Raw genomic sequence first — 21,856 nt, 5'->3', positions numbered from 1 at the left:
TATCCAGGCATCCCCAGCTGCTCGGCTTCAAGGCTGTATATCTGTCTTCTCCCCCAGAGGCCTGTTGCCAGTCTGTGTTTTTTTTGAGGCTCTATCTAAACGTGCTTGGTAACTAGTAAAACTTCCCATGGGTTGTATTTTAAGCAATACATTGTTCTGAGGGACAGTTACAGTGGAGTCTTTAGGGTTTTCTCTATAATATCTTGTCATCTGCAAATAGTGAGTTTTACTTCTTCCTTTTCAATCTGGATGTCTTTTAGTTGTTTGATTGCTGTGGTTAAGACTTCTGCTATTATATTGAATGAAACTGGTGAGAGGGATATCCTTCTGTTGTTTTTGATCTTAGAGGGAAAGCTCTGTTTTTCACCAGTGAGTATGAAGTTAGCTGTGCATTCTTCTTATATGGCCTTTATTATGTTGAGATATGTTCCCTCTAAAACTACTTTGTTGAGTGTTTTTATCATAAATTTTTCTTTTTGCATCTATTGAGGTAATCATGTGATTTTTGCCCTTTCTCTGTTAATGTGATATATAACTTTGACTAACTTGGGAGTAGTGAACCACCCTTGTGTCCTGGAATAAATCCCTCTTGATCATTATGAATGATTTTTTTTAATGCATTTCTGGATTCAGTTTGCTACTATTTTATTGAGGACTTTTGCATCTATATTCATCTGAGATACGGTCTCTAGTTGTTGTTGCTGTTTTTTTTTTTTTTTAATTTCTTTTCAGTTTAACAGTATTCATTGTTTTTGCTCCATACCCAGTGCTCCATGCAATACGTGTCCTCCTTAATACCCACCACCTGGACCCCCCAACCTCCCACCCCCCACCCCTTCAAAACCCTCAGATTGTTTTTCAGAGTCCATAATCATGGTTCCACCTCCCCTTCCAATTGCCCTCAACTTGCTTCTCCTCTCCATTTCCCCATGTCCTCCATGTTATTTGTTACGCTCCACAAATAAGGGAAAACATATAATAATTATTGACTTTCTATATATAATATAATAGTTGACTCTCTCTGCTTGACTTTTTTCACTCAGCCTAATCTCTTCCAATCCCGTCCATGTTGCTACAAAAGTTGGGTATTCATCCTTTCTGATGGAGGCATAATACTCCATAGTGTATATGGACCACATCTTCCTTATCCATTCGTCTGTTGAAGGGCATCTTGGCTGTTTCCACAGTTTGGGGACTGCGGCCATTGCTGCTATAAACATTAGATGGCCCTTCTTTTCACTACATCTGTATGTTTGGGGTAAATACCCAGTAGTGCAATGGCAGGGTCATAGGGAAGCTCTATTTTTAATTTCTTGAGGAATCTCCACACTGTTTTCCAAAGTGGCTGCACCAACTTGCATTCTCACCAACAGTGTAAGAGGTTTCCCCTTTCTCCACATCCTCTCCCACACACATTGTTTCCTGTCTTGCTAATTTTGGCCATTCTAACTGGTGTAAGGTGGTATCTCAATGTGGCTTTAATTTGAATCTCCCTAATGGCTAGTGATGATGAACATTTTTTCAAATTTGTATGGAATCAGAAGAGACCCCGAATCGCTAAGGAAATGTTGAAAAACAAAAATAAAATTGGCAGCATCACGTTACCTGATTTCAAGCTTTACCTCAAAGCTGTGATCACCAAGACAGCATGGTACTGGCATAAAAACAGACACATAGACCAGTGGAAGAGATGAAAGAATCCAGATATGGACCCTCAACTATTTGGTCAAATAATCTTCAACAAAGCAGGAAAAAATATACAGTGGAAAAAAGACAGTCTCTTCAATAAATGGTGCTTGGAAAATTGGACAGCTATATGTAGAAGAATGAAACTCAACCATTCTTTTACACCATACACAAAGATAAACTCAAAATGGATAAAAGACCTCAATGTGAGACAGGAATCCATCAGAATCCTAGAGGAGAACATAGGCAGTAACCTCTTCAACATCAGCCACAGCAACTTCTTTCAAGATATGTCTCCAAAGCTAAAGGAAACAAAAGTGAAAGTGAACTTCTGGGACTTCATCAAAATCAAACGCTTCTGCACAGCAAAGGAAACAGTCAACAAAACAAAGAGGCAACCCATGGAATGGGAGAAGATATTTGCAGATGACAGTACAGACAAAAGGTTGATATCCAGGATCTATAAAGAACTCCTCAAACAACACACACAAAACAGATAATCATATCAAAAAATGGGCAGAAGATATGAACAGACACTTCTCCAATGAAGACATACAAATGGCTATCAGACACATGAAAAAATGTTGCTGTTGTTTTTGTAGTGTCTCTATCTAGTTGATGTCAGGATTTTGCTGGCCTCATGGAAGAATAGGTATTAGCCCTTTAACTGTTTGGTAGGAATTACCTGTGAAGTCATTTTGTCATAGATTTTTTATTTATTGGTGTTTTTTTTTTTTTTTTTTTTTTACTGATTTACTGTGACTGCTAGTAATTTATTCAAATTTTCTATTTTTTCCTGATTCAGTTTGGAAAGTTATATGTTCATGGAAATTTATACATTTCTACTAGATTGTCCAATTCGTTGGCATATAATCTTTCATAATCTCTCACATTCTTTGTATTTTGGGGTGTCAGTTATTTCTCCTACTCTCTCTTTTTTTTTTTTTTAATTTTACTTGAGTCTTCCCTTCCTCCATTTGTCTGGGTAAATGTTTATCATTTTTTTCTTCATCTGTTCAAAGAAACTGCTCCTGTTTTCTGTTTTCTTGTTTTTGTTAGTCTTATTTCATTTATTTCTCTTCTAATCTTTATTATTTCTTCTATCAGTTTGTGCTTTCTTCATTCTTCTTCTAGCTCCTATGGGTTATTTGAGATTTTTCTTCCTTCTTGGGTAGACTTGTATTTCTATAATCTCCTCCCTTAGAATAGCTTTTGGTGCATTCCAAAGATTTTGGACAGTTTTCTCATTTTCTTTTGTCTCCAAATATTTTTTTGGTTTTCTCTTTGATTTCTTGGTTGATGCATTCATTTTTTAGTAGCATGTTATTTAGCTTCCATATATTTGTGTTCTTTCCAGATTTTCTCTTGTGATTGATTTCTAGTTTCACACCATTGTGGTAGAAAAGATGCATGTTCTGTTTTCAATTTTTTTGAATTTGTTCAGACTTGTTTTGTGGACTAACATCATCTATTCTGTTAGGTTCATCTGGTCCAGTATATTGTTGATTTTCTGTTTGGATGATCTACGCACAGATGTAAGTGGGGTATTAAAGTCCTCTTACTAGTAGTGGACTGCTGTCAATTTCTTTGTTTATGTCTCTTAATAGTTAGTTGCTCTATGTCTTTAGGTGGTTTCATGTTGGGTGCATATTTACAGTTTTTGTATCCTTTTTGGACACACCCCTTTATGTAGTGTCCTTGTCTCTTTACAGTTTTTGTTTTAAAGTATACAATATACTTTATAAGTATATTATGGTATACTTAAAAAGTATATTATATTATTATATCTTATAATAAAAGTATATATAAAGTATAGTATATAAAGTATATATATAGTATATTTATACTATATATATAAATTATATTATATATTATATATTATAATATTATAAAGTATACTTTATAAATATATAAGTATTGCTACCCCAGCCTTCTTTTTACTTCCATTAGCATGCTTTTCCATCCCTTCACTTTCAGTCTTCATGTCTTTAGGTCTGAAGTCAGTCTCTTGTAGAGAGCATATAGAGATGTCTTGTTTTTTTTTTAAATCCATTCAGTCACCCTATGTCCTCTGATTGAAGCATTTAGTCCATTTACATTCAGAGTAATTAATGAGAAGTTTTATTGTCATTTTGTTACTTATTTTACATTGTTTTTATAATTCTCTGTTCCTTTCTGCTCATGTTCTTCTCCCAGTTTGATGGCTATTTTTAGTGATTTGCTTGGATTCTTTTCTCTTCATTTTTGGATATCTGTTACAGGTTTCTGATTTATAGTTACTATTAGCATCTTATGCATATATCATTAACATCTTATGCATATTGCAATCTATATTAAGTGGTTGGTCACTTAAGTTTGAGCCATTCTAAAAGGATTGAATTTTTGCCTGCCCCCACATTTTATGTATATGATGTCATATTTGACATATTTTGTGATTGTGTTGATTGGTTTCTATATCTGTAATTGATTTTACTGCTTTTGTGCTTTAAACTACATACTGGCTTCTAATAGATTAATTTACTAATTTTATTATGTTTGTGTTTATCTTTGAGATTTTTTTCCCTTTCATAATTTCCTTATTCTTGATTATGACCTTTTCTTTCCATTCAAAGAATTCCCTTTAATCTTTCTTGTGTTGCCATCTGAGAAGTTTTTTGGCATTGGGGATGGGTAGTCAGATTGAATGTGTACTGTGGCTGTGGTCAAACTTGTGTATATGGCTATATTCAACTCACTCCAGGGCACGAGTCACTTTGGTGTGATACCAGCCCCTGAAAGGGCTGCTTGCAGGATGTGATACCACAAGGGCTTCTTAAGAGTGACTCCTATTGAATAGGGTGGGTTGGGATAGGAGGAGCCACAAAGTAATGTCAGGATGGGGCACATGTTGTTAGCAATGTGGTAGATTGCTAACCATGTTCCACTGGCTCCCGCAAGTGTCAAGCTATCTAGTGTGGGAAGTGGGGAGTGTGGAGAGAAATGGTGTCTGACAACTTTTGTGTTCTTAGTGAGGTCTAATGATTCTTTCCCCTCCAATACACATTCTGAGATTAATAAATCTCCTTCATATATACCCCATGAGCTTTTCAAATTTGCTTCTGTTCTGTATCTCTGAGGTGTTGTTTGTTATGTTCTTTAATAGCAGGGACTCAGTTGTCTATTGTCCTCAGGCTCCTCCAGGCATGAGCCTGCCAATTTTTAAAGTACCCTAGATCAACTGCACTGAGTGTAAAAACTCAAGAAATTAAGTTTTCAAAGCCAAATGGTATAAAAAAATCATCTTCCTGATGTGGGTCCCCTCTCTCTGGGATGCCTGGTGTGCTTTCTGCTCTTCTCCCTTCTCCATACTCATGGTATCCCTCCTGTTTTGGTTAGCCTCACCTGGAGTTTAGTTCTGGACTGTGTCTCGGCCCCTCCTTCTCTTTCAGTGTGGCCCCCTAATATTAACAGTGGATTGTCTGTTCTGCCAGGGTTAGGGTAATTTTTGGGTTCGTTGCACTGATGTGGCTATTATCTAGGTGTGTCCATGGGATGACGTAGGCTTAGGATCTCCCTACTCACCATCTTCCCAGAAGTGCTAAAATAAATTTAAATAATGGCAAATAAAGTCACATGCTGTGTAAGCAAATGACAAATGGATTTCTTGTCCTTCTGCAATCAAATAGAAATCTGGAGAATCAAATTCTTTTTCAAAATGTTATTGTGTCTAATGTTAAGGATGTAACTTAGTTTTTGAAGAAAAATAGGAGAAAGAAAAAAAGAGCAATTAATAAACTACAGGAACCATGATCTTTCAAGGCAAAAACCTGGAAAAAAAATGGTAAGTCATGGAAGCATTAGTCAATTCTGAAAGTGCTGGTTATTCAAGGTCATCAAATCTTGTACCCTTTTCAACTCTAGTAAGTATTTGTACATTAAAAAGAAAAACCTTCAGTTTGCTATTCTATTAAATTTCCTCTGTAATCTCACACTACAAGTCACTGTTGTTTGGATATTGTAAATAATGCTGCAATGAGAATGGAGGTGCACATATCTCTTGGATATAGTGATTTAATTTCCTTTGGATATATAGCCAGAAATAGAATTACTAGATCATATGATAGCTTGATTTTAATATTTCAAGACACTCTATACTCTTTTCTATCATGGCTGGACAAATTTACATTTCCAATAAAAGTGTACAGGGATTCCCTTTTCTTCAGATCCTTGCCAGCACTTGTTATTTTTTGTCTTTTTGATAATAGCTATCCTAATTGGTGTGAGGTGTTATCTTATTCTGATTTTGATTTGCATTTCCCTGATGATTAGTGATAGTGAGAACCTTTTCACACTTGATGGCTCTTTGAATACCTTATTTAGAAAAATGACTATCAAGGCCTATGTCTATTTCTAAATTAGAGTATCTGAGTTTTTTGTTTTTTATTTGTTTTTTTCATTGAGTTGTATGAATTTATTATGTATTTTGGATGTTAACCCCTTATCAGATATGTAGTTTGCAAGTGTTTTCTCCCATTCTATAGGTTGCCTTTTTTACTCCATTGATTTTTTTTTTTTTCTCGGTCACTTTTTAAAGTTTTTATTTAAATTCCAGTTAACATACAGTGTGACATTAGTTTCAGGTGTACATTATAGTGAGTCAACACTTTCATACAACATACAATAGTCAAGACATGAAAACCTAAGTGTTTATTGGCAGATGTATGGATAAAGACAAGGTGGTGTGTATATATGGAATATTATTCAGTCAGAAAAGAAGGAAATCTTGCCATTTGTGATAACATGGATGAATATTGAGGATGTGATGCTAAGTGCATTGTCAGACACAGAGAGATGATTTTTGCATGATGTCACTTATATGCAGAATCAGAAATACTGAACTTACAGAAACAGAACAGACTGGTAGTTGCCAGTGAGAGAAATGGGTGAGGGTAATGAAAATGTATGAATTCCAGTTATAAGACATGAGAATGAATTGATACATTATACAGCATGATTATTATAGCTAACAATAATGTATTATTTATATGAAAGTTTCTCAGAGAGTTGAACTTAGAAGTCCTTGTCGCAAGAAAAAATAACTGTGAGGTCATAGGTGTTAACTAAAGTTATTGTGATAATCATATTGCAGTATATTAATATATTAAATCATTATGGTGTATGCCTTAAATTTATATGATATATGTCAATTATATTTTATTAAAACTGGAGAAAGGAAAAATCACTGTTTGATAGCAATGTTGTCCTTCACTTAGGGTAACCAGATTTTGGAAATAAAAACAGAGTACACTCAGATAAATTTGAATTTCAGATAAAAAGTGACTTTTCTTATTGTAAGTATATACCATGTAATATTTGGGATTTAGACAGTGTATTTCATTAAATGTTCCAAATATGTTGCAATTGTAAAACTTGTTGAACTAATCTGAAACTAATTGGGGCTCTTTCTACACAAGGTTTTCTTTTTTTTTTTTTATAAACTGAGTCTTTTTTTTTTTTTTTTGACAGATCACAAGTAGGCAGAGAGGCAGGCAGAGAGAGAGAGAGGAGGAATCAGGCTCCCTGCTGAGCAGAAAGCCCGATGCGGGGCTCGATCCCTGGACCCTGAGACCATGACCTGAGCCGAAAGCAGAGGCTTTAACCCACTGAGCCACCCAGGCGCCCCTACACAAGGTTTTCTGATTAAAATGGACACAAAGACAAAGTTTCAGTTTGACCCCATCAAATGAATTACCTTTCTGAATCATCATTAAATTAGCATCAATTTTACAACATCTGTTAGTGAACATTTATGTGACAGGCACTGTGCTGAAGCATTCTTCCAGCAAAAGAACTGGACCTCTGGCAGGCACTTGTTCATGGGGTTTGTGACAAGAATGGCTTTTTACTCTTCAAAACTACTGAAAATTCAACTAGGAAAACAGTCTGGGCTATCAGTACAAACCAGTATTTAAAAAGTTTAAGGCCTATTTTTGTATCATTAAATTGCCACTCATCTTTAATAACAGGAATGTTGCTCTTTATACTAGAATATGTAAGAAGTTATAATTTAAATATAATATTACACAAAACAAAATTAAAGCAGTTAGAGCCTCTTTTTTATAGGATAGTAAGGTCCAAACAGACTATAACATTGCAGTTTTATCTGTTTTGCCTGTTTTCCTTTTAAGGAAGCAAATCTAATAACCATGGCATGACAAGTAAATACACTGATGTAAAATTGCAAGTGTAACCAAAATGAAACATTTTGTGAAATAATTGGATATGATGAAACAACTGTTAAGTGGATTAATAATTAAAGAGTAAAAATCTATGAGGATGACTGAATGTTAGAAACTCTAAAAGAGAATGATTTAAGTATCCAAGGGTTAACAGTTTTTGGAAAACCCTTAAAGCCCTTAGCAAAATTGATCATGTTATAAAAAATGTAAAATATGTCTAATATAATGGTAATAAAAATGAATTGGTTTGCCAACTTGTTGCTTTATTTAATCTAAGAATTGATGGATAGTTGAACTTATACCTAAATATTTAAAAAGAAAAAACAATTTTGGTTTCACCATTTTTTCAGAGTTAACTTTAAATTTTAATTCCTTTTTAAAAAACTATATTGCCTAAGGGTATTTTTATGGTACCAGTTATCTTTGGGTAGGCTCACACTATTTTTAAGAGTAGATTAGGTTGTATATTTAAAAACTTTCTATTAAAGTTGTAATATGCATACAAAAAAGGGTACATAAATGTATCACTTATTTGCACAGCTAAATTACCTAGGCAGTCAATACCCAAATTCAGAAAAGAGTATTACCAACACCTGGGTGTCACTCCAGTCTTCCTTTCCAGTCACTACCATCCACTCTCAAGGGTAAGCATCATCCTGATTTCAAGAAGCTGTTTTATTTTTGTACTTTATATGCATGTAAATATATAGCATGTAGTCTTTAGTATCTGGCTTCTTTCACACAACATTGTTTGTTAGTGTCACCATTTTGATGTGAATAGTCATAAAGCATTCATTTTCATTACCATAATGTATGCTGTTGCACGACTATTCCCCAATTGATATATCCATTATAGTATTGATGGGTATTTGAGCAATGTCCCTTTTTTAAAAATTTTTAATTTTTTATAAACATATATTTTTATCCCCAGGGGTACAGGTCTGTGAATCGCCAGGTTTTCACACTTCACAGCACTCAACAAAGCACATACCCTCCCCAATGTCCATAATGCAATGTCCCTTTTTTCGTTATTATATATTGTGGTGGTATAGACTTTTATAGGAGTATTTGTCTTTTGTTGAACAGATGTGTGCATTTCTGTTGATCTATACCTTAGGGTGGAATTACTAGGTCTTAGGTATATGGTAAGCTTTAGAATGGCCAAACTGTTTTCTGAAATGTTTGTATCATGCTCGCTTCAGCAGCACATACACTAAAATTGAAGTGTTTGTTTCATTTTCCAACACTCTGTGCTTGCTGTACATCTGTCAACACTCGGTATCTTCATCTTAGCCATTCTGGGGTTATGCACTGGTGTGGTACTGGGAGTTTAGTTTGCATTTATTTTTTTTTTAAAGCTTTATTTATTTATTTGACAGAGATCACAAGTAGGCAGAGAGGCAGACAGAGAGGGAGGGGGAAGCATGCTCCCCGCTGAGCAGAGAGCCCATGCGGGGCTCCATCCCAGGACCCTGAAATCATGACCTGAACCAAAAGCAGAGGGTTTAATCCACTGAGCCACCCAGGTGCCCCTAGTTTGCATTTCGGATGATTTAGTAAAAGCAGCTTTTCATGCTTACTGGCCATTTGGATATCTTTCTTTGTAAGTGTTTATTTCTTTATTTTTTTCCTCACAGATTTTAGAACTTCTTTATATATTTTGGATATGAGTCCTTTGTTGGATAGGTATGTCTGTATATAATCTATATGGCTGGATTATTGTATATGCATATCTTCAACCATTGTTTGCCTTCTTTTTCATTATGTCTTTTGATTAATTAAAAATTCTTAATTTTAATATAACAAAATCAACTTTCACCCTGTATAGTTTTGTGTCTTGTTAAAAAAAAAAAAATTCCTGCCTACTTACAAGGTCACAAGGACCATTATTTTCCTCTCCTTTTTAAAAGCTTTAATTTTTCACATTAATGAATTTTTTTTAAAGTTTGAGTATAGTTGACACATGATGTTTCATCAGTTTTAGGTATACAACATAGTGATTGAACAACTCTATATGTTATGCTCACTGCAAGTGTAGCTATCATATATCCCCATGCACTGCTATTACAATACCATTGACTATATTCTCTGTACTGTGCATTTAGATTTACAACCCATTTGGCAGTGATTTTTTTGCATATGGTATGAGGTAAAAGCAAAAGTATATTATCTCCCTATATGAATATCCAGTTGACTCAGCCACACATATTGAAAAGATCATCCTTTTCCACTGCACTGCAATGTAGTATTGATCATAAATTGAATGACCACTTATGTATAGGTCTGTTTCTTAGATTTTTCCTGTTCATCAGTCAGTTTGTCTATTCTTGGGCTGTTACTACTCTGTCTTAATTACTACATTTTATAGTAGCAACATAGTTTTAAGTGGTTTTAACTTCCAGTAACATGATTGGAAGTCATATGTTCAAAGCCTGAATTTTAATCTTCTGGATAATTAAGTTATGGCTTACATATATTGTATTGACACAAAGTGGGGAGGGTAAAGAAAACTTATGAAAACATTTAAAATACCCTGGCTAGTAACAAGAAGATGAGAATGAAGATTATTACTGCATGTTTAGTGCTGTGTCTAAATGTAGTAGGGAGTTGTATCCCTACTTACCAGGTATGAGAGGAACAATTTAAGACAACAAAAAATAACAAAAAAAAATTGTGTACAATCATATAATCAAGCACAAGACGATGTGGTGTAAACAAAGTGATACACAGATGAAGGAAAAGAAAGGACCAGTGAGGGATGGAGTAGTTAGGAAAAGCTTCATAGAGGAAGTGTGGCTTGAATAAATGCTTGAGTTGATTTGGACCTGATTAGGTCACACTTTAAGTTTTTTATTTTAATTCCAGTATAGTTAACATACAGTGTTGGGGCGCCTGGGTGGCTCAGTGGTTTGGGCTGCTGCCTTTGGCTCGGGTCATGATCTCAGGGTCCTAGGATCGAGCCCCGCATCGGGCTCCCTGCTCCGCAGGAAGCCTGCTTCCCTCTCTCTCTCTCTCTGCCTACTTGTGATCTCTGTCTTTCAAATAAATAAATAAAATTTAAAAAAAAACATACAGTGTTATATTAGTTTCAGGGTACAATATAGTGACTCAAGTATACTATACATTACTCAGTGCTCATCAAAATAAGTGTATACTTTATCATCTATTTCACCCGTCTCCACCACCACCTCCCCTCTGGTAACCATCAGTTTGTTCTCTATAGTTAACAGTCTGTTTCTTGGTTTGTCTCTCTTCCACCTCACCCTCCTACTTTTGCTCATTTGTTTCTTAAATTCCACAAATGAATGAGATCATATGGCATTTGTCTTTCTCTAACTGGCTTATTTCACTTAGCATTATACTCTCCAACTGCATCCATGTTGTTGCAAGTGGCAAGATTTCATTTTTTATAGCTGAATAACATTACTGTGTGTGTATGTGTTCTTTGTTCATCTATTAGTAAACACTTAGGGCTGCTTCCACAATTCAGCTATTGTAAATAATGCTGCAATAAACATATCATTACATGTATCCCTTTCAATTAGTGTTTTGTATTTTTTTGAGTAAATATCCATAGTGTAATTACTGGATCACATAGTTCCATTTTTTACTTTTTGAGGAAATTCCATACTGTTTTCCACAGTGGCTGTACCAGTTTGCACTCCTGCCAATAGTGCATGAGGGTTCCTTTGTCTCCACATCCTCTCCAACACTTGTTTTTTGTGATTTTTATTCTAGCCAGTCTGACAGGTATGAGTTGATATCTCATTGTAATTTTCATTTGCATTTTCCTGATAAGTAATGAGCATCTTTTCTTTAGTCTGTTGGTTATCTGTATGTTTTCTTTGGAGAAATGTCTGTTTATGTCTTCTGCCCATTTTAAAAATTGGATTATTTGGTTTGGTGGTATTGTTTTATAATTTCTTTATATATATTGGATACTCTTTTTTGGATATGTCATTTGCAAATATTTTCTCCTATTCTGTACGTTGCCTTCTAGTTTTCTTTTAAAGATTTTATTTATTTGACAGAGAGAGAGAGAGAGAGAGAGATCACAATAGGCAGAGAGGCAGGCAGAGAGAGAGGGGGAAGTAGGCTCCCTGCTGATCTGAGAGCCCGATGTGGGGCTTGATCCCAGGACCCTGAGATCACGACTCGAGCTGAAGGCAAATTCTTAACCCAGTGAGCCATCCAGGCACCCTAGTTGCTTTCTAGTTCTGTTGATTTTTGTTTTTCACTGGACAGAAGCTTTTTATTTTGATGTAGTCCCATAGTTTATTTTTGCTTTTGTTTCTCTGGCCTCAGGAGACCTATCTAGAAAAAAAGGCTTTATGTCTGATGTTAGAGAAATAACTGCCTGTGCTCTCTTCTAGGATATTTATAGTTTCAAGTCTTACATTTAGGCCCTTAGTCCATTTTGAATTTATCTTTGTGTATAGTGTAAGCCAGTGTTCCAGGGCCAGTCTCATTCTTTGGATGTCACCATCTAGTTCTCCCAATACCATTTGTTGAAAAGGCTGTCTTTTTCTCCTACTGTGTATTCTTTCCCCCTTTGCCCAAGATTAATTGACTACATAATTATGGGTTTTCTGGGCTTCTTATTTTATTTCACTGGTCTATGTGCCTGTGCTCATGCCAGTACCATGCTGTTTTGATTACTATGTGTAGTATAACTTGAAAGCTATAATTGTGATTTTTTTTTCAAGGTTGTTTTGGTTCATTGGGGTCTTCTTTGTTTCCATACAGATTTTAGAGTTTTTTTCCAGTTCTGTGAAAGTGTTGTTGGTATTTTGATAGATCACATTAAAACTGTAGACTGCTTTGGATAGCATGTTTTTTTGTTTTTTGTCTCTTGTCTTTTTTTCCTGAGAGAGAGAAAGCAAATGATGGGGAGGGGCAAAGGGAGAGGGAGAGAATATTAAGTTCGATGCCCAGAATGGAGCCTGATGCAGGGCTTGATCTAATGACCCTGAGATTATGACCTGAGCTAAAATCAGTCAGATGCTTAACCGACTGAGCACCTAGGTGCCCCTGGATAGTATGGAGATTTTTTTTTTATTTAATTTTTTTTTCAGTGATCCAAAATTCATTGTTTATGCACCACACCCAGTGGACATCTTAACATTTGTTTTTCCAATCCATCAAAATGGAATATCTTTCTACCTGTTTGTGTCCTCTTCAGTATCTGTCATCAATGTTTTATACTTTTCAGAATATGTCTTTCACCTCCCTGGTGAGGTTTATTCCTAAGTATTATCTTTGGTACAATTGTAAATGGGATTGCTTTAATTTCTCTTTATTTCTTTATTAGTAGCAATACAATGCCACAGATTTCTGTATGTTAATTTTTTATCCTGCAACCTTACTGAACTTATCAGTTCTAGTACTTTCTCGGTGGAGTCTTTAGGGTTTTCTATATACAGCATCATGTTGTCTGAAAATAGTTTTACTTCCTCCTTACCAATATGATATCTTTTATTCCTTCTTCTTGTCTGATTGCTGTGTCTACTAGGAATTCCAGTACTAATTAAATAATAGTTGTGGGAGTGGACACCTCTGTCTTGTTCCTGACCCTTGGGGAAACACTGTTTTCCATCAATTGGTATGATGTTAGTTAGGGTTTTTCACATATGACCTTTATTATGTTGAGGTATGTTCCCTCTAGTCCTATTTCATTGAGGATTTTTATAATGAATAGATGTACTTTGTTAATATTTTTTTTTTGCATCTATTGAAATGACACAACTTTATCCCTTTTGTTGACATGATATATCATAATTGATTGACTTGTGACTATTCTATTGAATCAGCCCTCTATCCCAGGGATAAATCCCACTTGATTGAGGTAAATTATTTTTCTTTACATGTATCATTAGATTGAGATCGATAGTTTTGTTGAGGAATTTGCGTCTATGCTCATCAGAAATACTGGCCTGTAAAGTGTGTGTGTGTGTGTGTGTGTGTGTGTACATGTGTCTTTATCTGGTTTTGGTATCTGGGTAATGCTGGGTTCATAGAATGAATTAGGCTTTCCTTCCTCTTCTCCTTGTGGGATAGTTTGAGAATAGGTATTAATTCTTCTTTAAAGATGTTTGGTAGAATTCCCCTATGAAGCCATTTTGCCTTGGACTTATGTTTCCTGGGAGTTTTTTGACTGATTCAATTTCACTGCAGGTAATTGGTTTAAATTTTCTATTTCTCCTTGGTTCAATTTTGGGGGTTATATATTTCTAGGAATGTATTTATTTCTTCTAGGTTGTCCAACTTGTGGGCATATAATTTTTCAGAATATTTTTACAGTCTTCTGTATTTCTGTCCTGTCATTTGATATATCTCTTCCATTTCTGATTTTGAGTTTTTCCCTATCCCCAACACCCATTTATTTAAGAGTCTGGCTAAAAGTATATCAACTTTGTTGATCTTTCAAAGAACCAGCTCCTGGTTTCATTAATCTGTTCTATTGTTTTTATTAGTTTCTATTTTATTTCTGCTGTAATTTTTGTAATTTCCTTCCTTCTACTAGTTTTGGGTTTTGTTTCTTTTCTTGTTCCTTTAGAAGTAAAGGTAGGTTGTTTATTTGGGATTTTTCTAGTTTCTTTAGGTAGGCCCGAAGTGCTATAAACTTCCCTTTTAGAATAGCTTTTGATGAATTCCACAGATTTGGGAACATTGTGTTTTCATTTGTCTCCATGTAATTTTGTGATTTCCTCCTTGATTTCTTAGTTGACCCATTCATTGTTTAGCAGCATGTTATTTAACCTCCATGTATTTGTGTTCATTCCAGGCTTTCTCATGTGGTGGATTTGTAGTTTCATAGCATGTGGACTGAAAAGATACATGGTATGACCTCAATCTTTTTAAAATTTATTGAGACTTGTTTTGTGGCCTAATATGTGATATGTTCTAGACAGTGTTCCATGTCCATATGCACTTGAAAAAAATGTGTATTGTGCTCTTTTAGAACAGAATGTTTTGAATATATCTGGTTCCATGTGTCCTTCATAGCCAGTTTCCTTATTGATTTTCTTTTTGGATTATCTATCCATTGATGTCAGTAGGGTGTTAAAAGTCCCCTACTATCATTGTATTACTGTTGATTACTTCATGTTTGTTATTAGCTGCTGTATTTGGGAGCACCCATTTTGTGTGCATAGTTTAAAAAAAATATTTATATTTGTTTTATCTTGTTGGATTGTACTATTTATGATTATATAGAGTCCTTTGTCTCTTGTTACAGTTTTGTTTTTTTTTTTTTAAGATTTTATTTATATATTTGACAGACAGAGATCACAAGTAGGCAGAGAGGCAGCAGAGAGAGAGAGGAGAAAGCAGGCTCCCCGCTGAGCAGAGAGCCCGATGCGGGGCTCGATCCCAGGACCCTGAGATCATGACCTGAGCCGAAGACAGAGGCTCAACCCACTGAGCCACGCAGGTGCCCCTCTTGTTACAGTTTTTAAGTCTGTTTTGTTTTATAGAAACATTAACAATGCTTTGTTCCTTTTCATTTGCAATGATAAATGTGTCCTCATCCCTTCACTTTCAATCTGCATGTTTCTTTAGGTCTGAAATGAGTTTCTGGTAGGCAGCATATAGACAGATGAGTCTTGCTTTTTTATTGATTCCATCACTCTGCCTTTTAATTGGAGCATTTAGTCCATTTTCATTCAAAGTGATTATTATGTGTGTATTTACGGTCATTCTGTTACTTCTTTTATGGTTGTTTTGTAGTTTTTCTGTTCCTTTGTTCTCTTGCTCTTTTCTCTCATGATTAGCTGGCTTTAGTGAAATACTTGAATTCCTTGTTTTTAAAAAATATCTATTACTGTTTTTGATTTGTGGTTTCCATTTAGTTTATATATAAAATCTTCTGCATATAGCAGTCTATATTAAGCTGATGCTTGCTTAATTTTGAACTCATTGTTTACTCCTCTCCTCTCTGTGTTTCAGATATTTGGCATTATATTTTGTATCTTTTTAAAAAAAGATTTTTATTTATTTGAAAGAGTAAGAATGTGCACACACAGGTGGGGAAGGAGGAGCAGAGGAAGAAGCAGAAGCAGACTTCCTGCTAAGCGCCACCAGGGTCACCCATCCCCCTGCCTCCCTCCCTTCCAAAACCCTCAGTTTGTTTCTCAGAGTCCACAGTCTCTCATGGTTCATCTCCCTTTCTGATTTCCCCCAATTCACTTTTCCTTTCCTTCTCCTAATGTCCTACATGTTATTCCTTATGCTCCATAAGGAAGTGAAACCATTTGATAATTAACTGCTTGACTTATTTCTCTCAGCATAATCTCCTCCAGACCCATCCATGCTGATAACAAAAGTTGGGTATTCACCCTTTCTGATGGAGGCATAATACTCCATTGTATATATAGACCACATCTTCTTTCTCCATTCATCTCTTGAAGGGCATGTTGCCTCTTTCCAGACATTAGCAACTGTGGCTATTGCTGCTATGAACATTGGGGTACAGATGGCCCTTCTTCTCACTACATCTGTATCTTTGGGGTAAATACCCGGTAGGGCAATTGCAGGGTCACAGGGTAGCTCTATTTTTAATTTCTTAAGGAATCTCCACCCTGTTTTCCAAATTAGCTGCACCAACTTGCATTCCCACCAACAGTGTAAGAGGGTACCCCTTTCTCCATGTCCTCTCCAACTCTTGCTGTTTCCTATCTTGTTAATTTTGGCCATTCTAACTGGTATAAGATGGTAACTCAATGTGGCTCTGATTTCAATTTCTTTGATGGGTAATGATGATGAACATTTTTTCACGTGTCTGTTAGCCATTTGTATGTCTTCTTTGGAGAAGTGTCTGTTCATGTCATCTACCCATTTTTTGACATGACTTTTTTTTGGGTGTTGAGTTTGAGGAGTTTTTAATAGATCTTGGATATCAGCCCTTTGTCTATAGTGTCATTTGCGAATATCGTCTCCCATTCCATGGGTTGCCTCATTGTTTTGTTGACTGTTTCCTTTGCTGTGCAGAAGCTTTTGATCTTGATGAAGTCCCAAAAGTTCATTTTCGCTTTGCCTTTGGAGACATGTCTTGAAAGAAGTTGCTGTCGCCGATGTTGAAGAAGTTACTGCCTATGTTCTCCTCTAGGATTTTAATAGATTTCTGCCTCACATTGAGGTCTTTTATCCATTTTGAGTTTATCTTTGTTTATATGGTGTAAGAGAATGGTCAAGTTTCATTCTTCTATACATAGTGGTCCAATTTTCCCAGCACCATTTATTGAAGAGATAATCTTTTTTCCACTGGATATTTTTTCCTGCTTTGTCAAAGATTATTTGACCATAGAGTTGAGGATCCATACCTGGGCTCTCTGTTCTGTTCCACTGAACTATGTGTCTGTTTTTCTGCCAGTACCATGCTGTCTTAGTGATCACAACTTTGTAATATAACTTGAAATCAGGCAATGTGATACCCCCAGATTTGTTTCTCTTTTTCAGCATTGCCTTAGCAATTCGGGATCTCTTCTGGTTCTGTACAAATTTTAGGATTGTTTGTTCCAGCTCTTTGAAAAATGCTGGTGGAATTTTGATTGCGATGGCATTGAAAGTATTGATTGCTCTAGGCAGTATAGACATTTTGACAATGTTTGTTCTTCTGACCCATGAACATGGAATGCTTTTCCATGTTTTTGTGTCTTCTTCCATTTCTTTCATGAGTGTTCTCTAGTTCCTCGAGTACAGATACATCCTTTACCTCTTTGGTTAGGTTTATTCCCAGGTATCTTATGGTTTTTGGTGCTATAGTAAATGGAATTGATTTTCTAATTTCCCTTCCTATATTTTCATTGTTAGTATATAAGAAAGCAACTGATTTATGTACATTCATTTTGTATCCTGCCACATTACTGAATTGCTGTACGAGTTCTGGTTGTTTGGGGGTGGAGTCTTTTGGGTTTTTCATATAAAGTATCATGTCATCTGCAACGAGAGAGTTTGACTTCTTTGCCAATTTGAATAACTTTTATTTCTTTTTGTTGTCTGATCACTGTTGCCAGGACTTCCAGTACCGTGTTGAACAGAAGTGCTGAGAGAAGGCATCCTTGTCACGTTCCTGATCTCAATGGGAAGGCTGTCAGCTTTTCCCCATGGAGAATGATATTTGCTGTGGGTTCTTCATAGATAGATTTTATGAAGTTGAGGAATGTTCCCTCTATCCCTATACTTTGAAGAGTTTTAATCAGGAAAGGATGCTTTATCTTGTCATATGCTTTTTCTGCATCAGTTGAGAGGACCATGTGGTTCTTCTCTCTTCTCTTATTGATTTGTTCTCTCACATTGGTTGATTAGTAAATGTTGAACCTCCCCTACATTCCAGGGATAAATCCCACCTGGTCCTGGTGGATAATCTTTTTAATGTAATGTTGGATCCTATTAACTAGGATCTTGTTGAGAATCTTGGCATCCATACTCATCAAGGATATTGGTCTGAAATTCTCCTTTTTGATAGGGTCTTTGCCTGGTTTGCGGATCAAAGTAATGCTGGCTTCCTAGAAAGAGTCTGTTAGTTTTCCTTCTGCTTCTATTTTTTGAAACCGCTGCAGGAGAATAAGTGTTATTTCTTCTTTGAATGTTTGATAGAATTCACCACGGAATCCATCAGGTTCTGGCCTCTTGTTTTTTGGGAGGTTTTTGATGACTGCTTCAATCTCATTACTAGATACTGGTCTTTTCAGGTTGTCATTTTCTTCCTGTTTCAGTCTTGGAAATTTATAGGTTCCCAGGAATGCATCCATTTCTTCTAGGTTGCTTAACTTATTGGCATATAACCGTTGATAATAATTTCTGATGATTGTTTCTATTTCCTCGATGTTAGTCGTGATCTCTCCCTTTTCATTCATAATTTTATTAATTTGGGTCCTCTGTCTTTTCCTTCGGATTAGTTTGGCCAGTATTTTATTGATCTTATCAATCTTATTGATCCTTTCAAAGAATCAGCTTCTGGTTTTGTTGATGCGTTCTACTGTATTTCTAGTTTCTATTTCATTGATCTCTGCTCTAATCTTATTTCCCTTCTTGTGCTTGGGGTTAGCCTAATTTATTGTTGATTTTCCAGTTCTTTAAAGTGTAAGGAGAGTTGGTGTATTTGGGATTTTTCAATTTTAAGTGAGGCTTGGATGGCTGTGTATTTATTTCTCCCTTAGGACTACCTTTGCTGTGTCCCATAGGTTTTGGACTGATGTGTCTTCATGCTCATTGGTTTCTATGAATTCTTTTAAGTTCTTCAGTGATTTTCTGGTTGATCTAAACATTCTTGAGCAGGATGGTCTACAGATACAGAACATTCCACCCTAAAACAACAGAATACTCATTCTTCTTGAGCAGACATGGAACTTTCTCCAGAATGGACAACATACTGGGTCACAAATCAGGGCTCAACCAATACCAAAAGACTGAGATTATTCCCTGCATATTCTCAGACCACAGTGCTTTGAATCTGGAACTGAAACACAAGAAAAACTTTGGAAAGAATACAAACACTTGGAAGCTATCTTTTTTGCCATTTTAATTACGTGTCTTGGTATGCAGTTCCTTGGCTTGAATTTGTTAGGGAAATCTCTCTGCCTCATGAATCTGGATTTCTGTTTCCCTCCCCAGATTTGGGAAGTTTTCAGCTTTAATTTCTTCAAAGACATTTTCTGCTCCCCTCTTTTTTTCTGTGATAGCCCTATAATGCATATATCCTTAGATTTGATGGTGTCACTGAGTTCTCCTAAGTCTGTTCTCATGTGGTATTCGTCTCTCACCTGTTCAGCTTTAATGTTTTCCATTACTGTATCCTCCAGGTCACATATACTTTCCTTGGCTTCTTGTAGCTATTTATTCATGTATTGAGTTCTCTATGATGTTTTTTAACTTGTCAAGGGTCTCATGCATTTCCTTCACCCCTTTCTGAAATCTAGTATCTTTATGTTCATTACTTTAAATTCTCTTATCAGGCATATCACTTATTTCAATTTTGCTTAGAACTGCTATGATTTTGTCCTATTCTTTCATTTGGGACATATTCTGTCTCATTTTCTCTACTTGTTTCTCTGTTAGGAAGGTCAGTTACATTTTATGCTCTTGAAAGTAGGCGCTTTATGGGGCACCTGGGTGGCTCAGTGGGTTAAGCTGCCTTCCACTCAGGTCACAATCTCAGGGTTCTGGGATTGAGCCCCACATTGGGCTCTCTGCTTGGCAGGGAGCCTGCTTCCCTCTCTCTCTCTGCCTACTTGTGATCTGTCAAATAATCAAATAAAATCTTAAAAAAAAAAAATAGGGGCTTTATGGAGGATAGTTCTTATAGTGCCCTGCAGTGCAATGTTCCCTGTTCACCATAACCTGGCAATCCAGGGAAGTGTCCTCTATGCTGCTTGCATCCTGCTATTGTGTCTGGATCATTTTTTCTTTCAGTCCAGATGTCTGCCCTCTCTGCCTGTCGTGGGCCGTCCTTGCTCTTTGTGGTAGGAGACCCAGGCAGGCTGGCTCTGAGGGAAATAGCCACAAGAGGGCTTGAGGGCAGGGTAGCACTGTTATCTAAATTTGTGCTGAGCTGCTAGTCCTGGGCAGAATTCCACAAAGCATGGTGGCCACCAGGGACATGGTGGGTGGTAGCTGTGTGGTGGTTGGGTGTACCCAGTGTTTGTGCATGTACTGGCTGGGCAGGGTGTGTGTGGGGTTAACAAAATTTGTGCTGAGCCCGGTAGGCTTGATGTGTGTGTGTGTGGGGTCTTCAGAACTCATGGGTGGGGCACATGGCCAGCATATTAGGTAGCAAGTATTTGTGCAGGGCTACCAGAGCTGGAGTGGCTTTATACTTATGCCCGGGAGGCAGAGGAGGAAAATGGCACCTGCCAGCCTCTTTGTTCCTGGATAAGTTCCCCAACGCGTTCCAAATTCTGTAAAAAAAGATCTCGTTTGTCCCAGGCATTGTGCAAACTGTCACTTCTGTGGTGCCCCTCTGCAAGATGCTTAAGTATGGGGACCCAGCTATCACATGCCTTTGCTGGTCCAGCTCTAAGTGAACTGATTTTTAAAGCTCCAACTCCTGTTGGTTATACACACTCATGGAATTAAGCCCCTCGGGTTTTCAAAACCAGTCATTATGAGGATTCCTCTTCCCCATGTGGGCTCCCTGATGCTTTCTCTTGTCTGTGCCTGCAGCTCTGTCTCCGCAGTTTCTGACCTCCATTTTTGCTTTCCCTAACCTCTCAGATGTGGCTTCTCTACATTTTATTGTGGAATTTGTTGTCAGTCTTCAGACTGCTCTAGTTTATTTACTCAGATGTGAATGATACCTAGTTGAAAATGTGGGAGATGTCTTCCTCTCTGCCATCTCTACTAAGTGATTAGGTCACTCTCAATGTAGCCTTCATCTTTGTTTCCTGCACCTCCTTAATACATTAAATCCGCTATTATATCCCGCTCTTATTTCCTTAGATGCCTCTTTATTAGTTTCAAATACTAATAAAACTAATAGTTTTAAGGCTGACTGCACACCTGAAGCACCTGGGAGACTTTTTAAAAAATACTGATGCCCAGGGCTCATCGGACTAATAAAATCAATCTGTGGGTGTGGGTGCCAAATCCACAGCATGTTTAAATATCTTCCCAGGTAATTCAAATGTACAAACAGAACTGAGGAACACTGAAGTAGAATGTGCATTCAGTAGTACTCAATTGGGGACAGGCTTATTGCAATAAATTCAGGACACTTTGTTAATTTTTTTTCCCAGATAAACATTCAGTGCCCACCCCCCACTCCCCCAACCCCCCACTCTAGCAATGTCTTTAGATATTTTTGCCATGACCACGGGTTGCATCTATTGGCATCTAGAGAGTAGAGGCCAAGAATGCTGCTAAACAGCATACAATGCACAGGAGAGCTTCCCCAACAATTACCAGCTCAAAATGTCCACAATGTAGAAGTAGATAGATCCTGCTTTGGAGCAACA

This window comes from Mustela nivalis (assembly GCF_964662115.1).
Source record: "Mustela nivalis genome assembly, chromosome: 11".
NCBI lineage: Eukaryota > Metazoa > Chordata > Mammalia > Carnivora > Mustelidae > Mustela > Mustela nivalis.
This window is presented reverse-complemented; position numbering follows the sequence as displayed.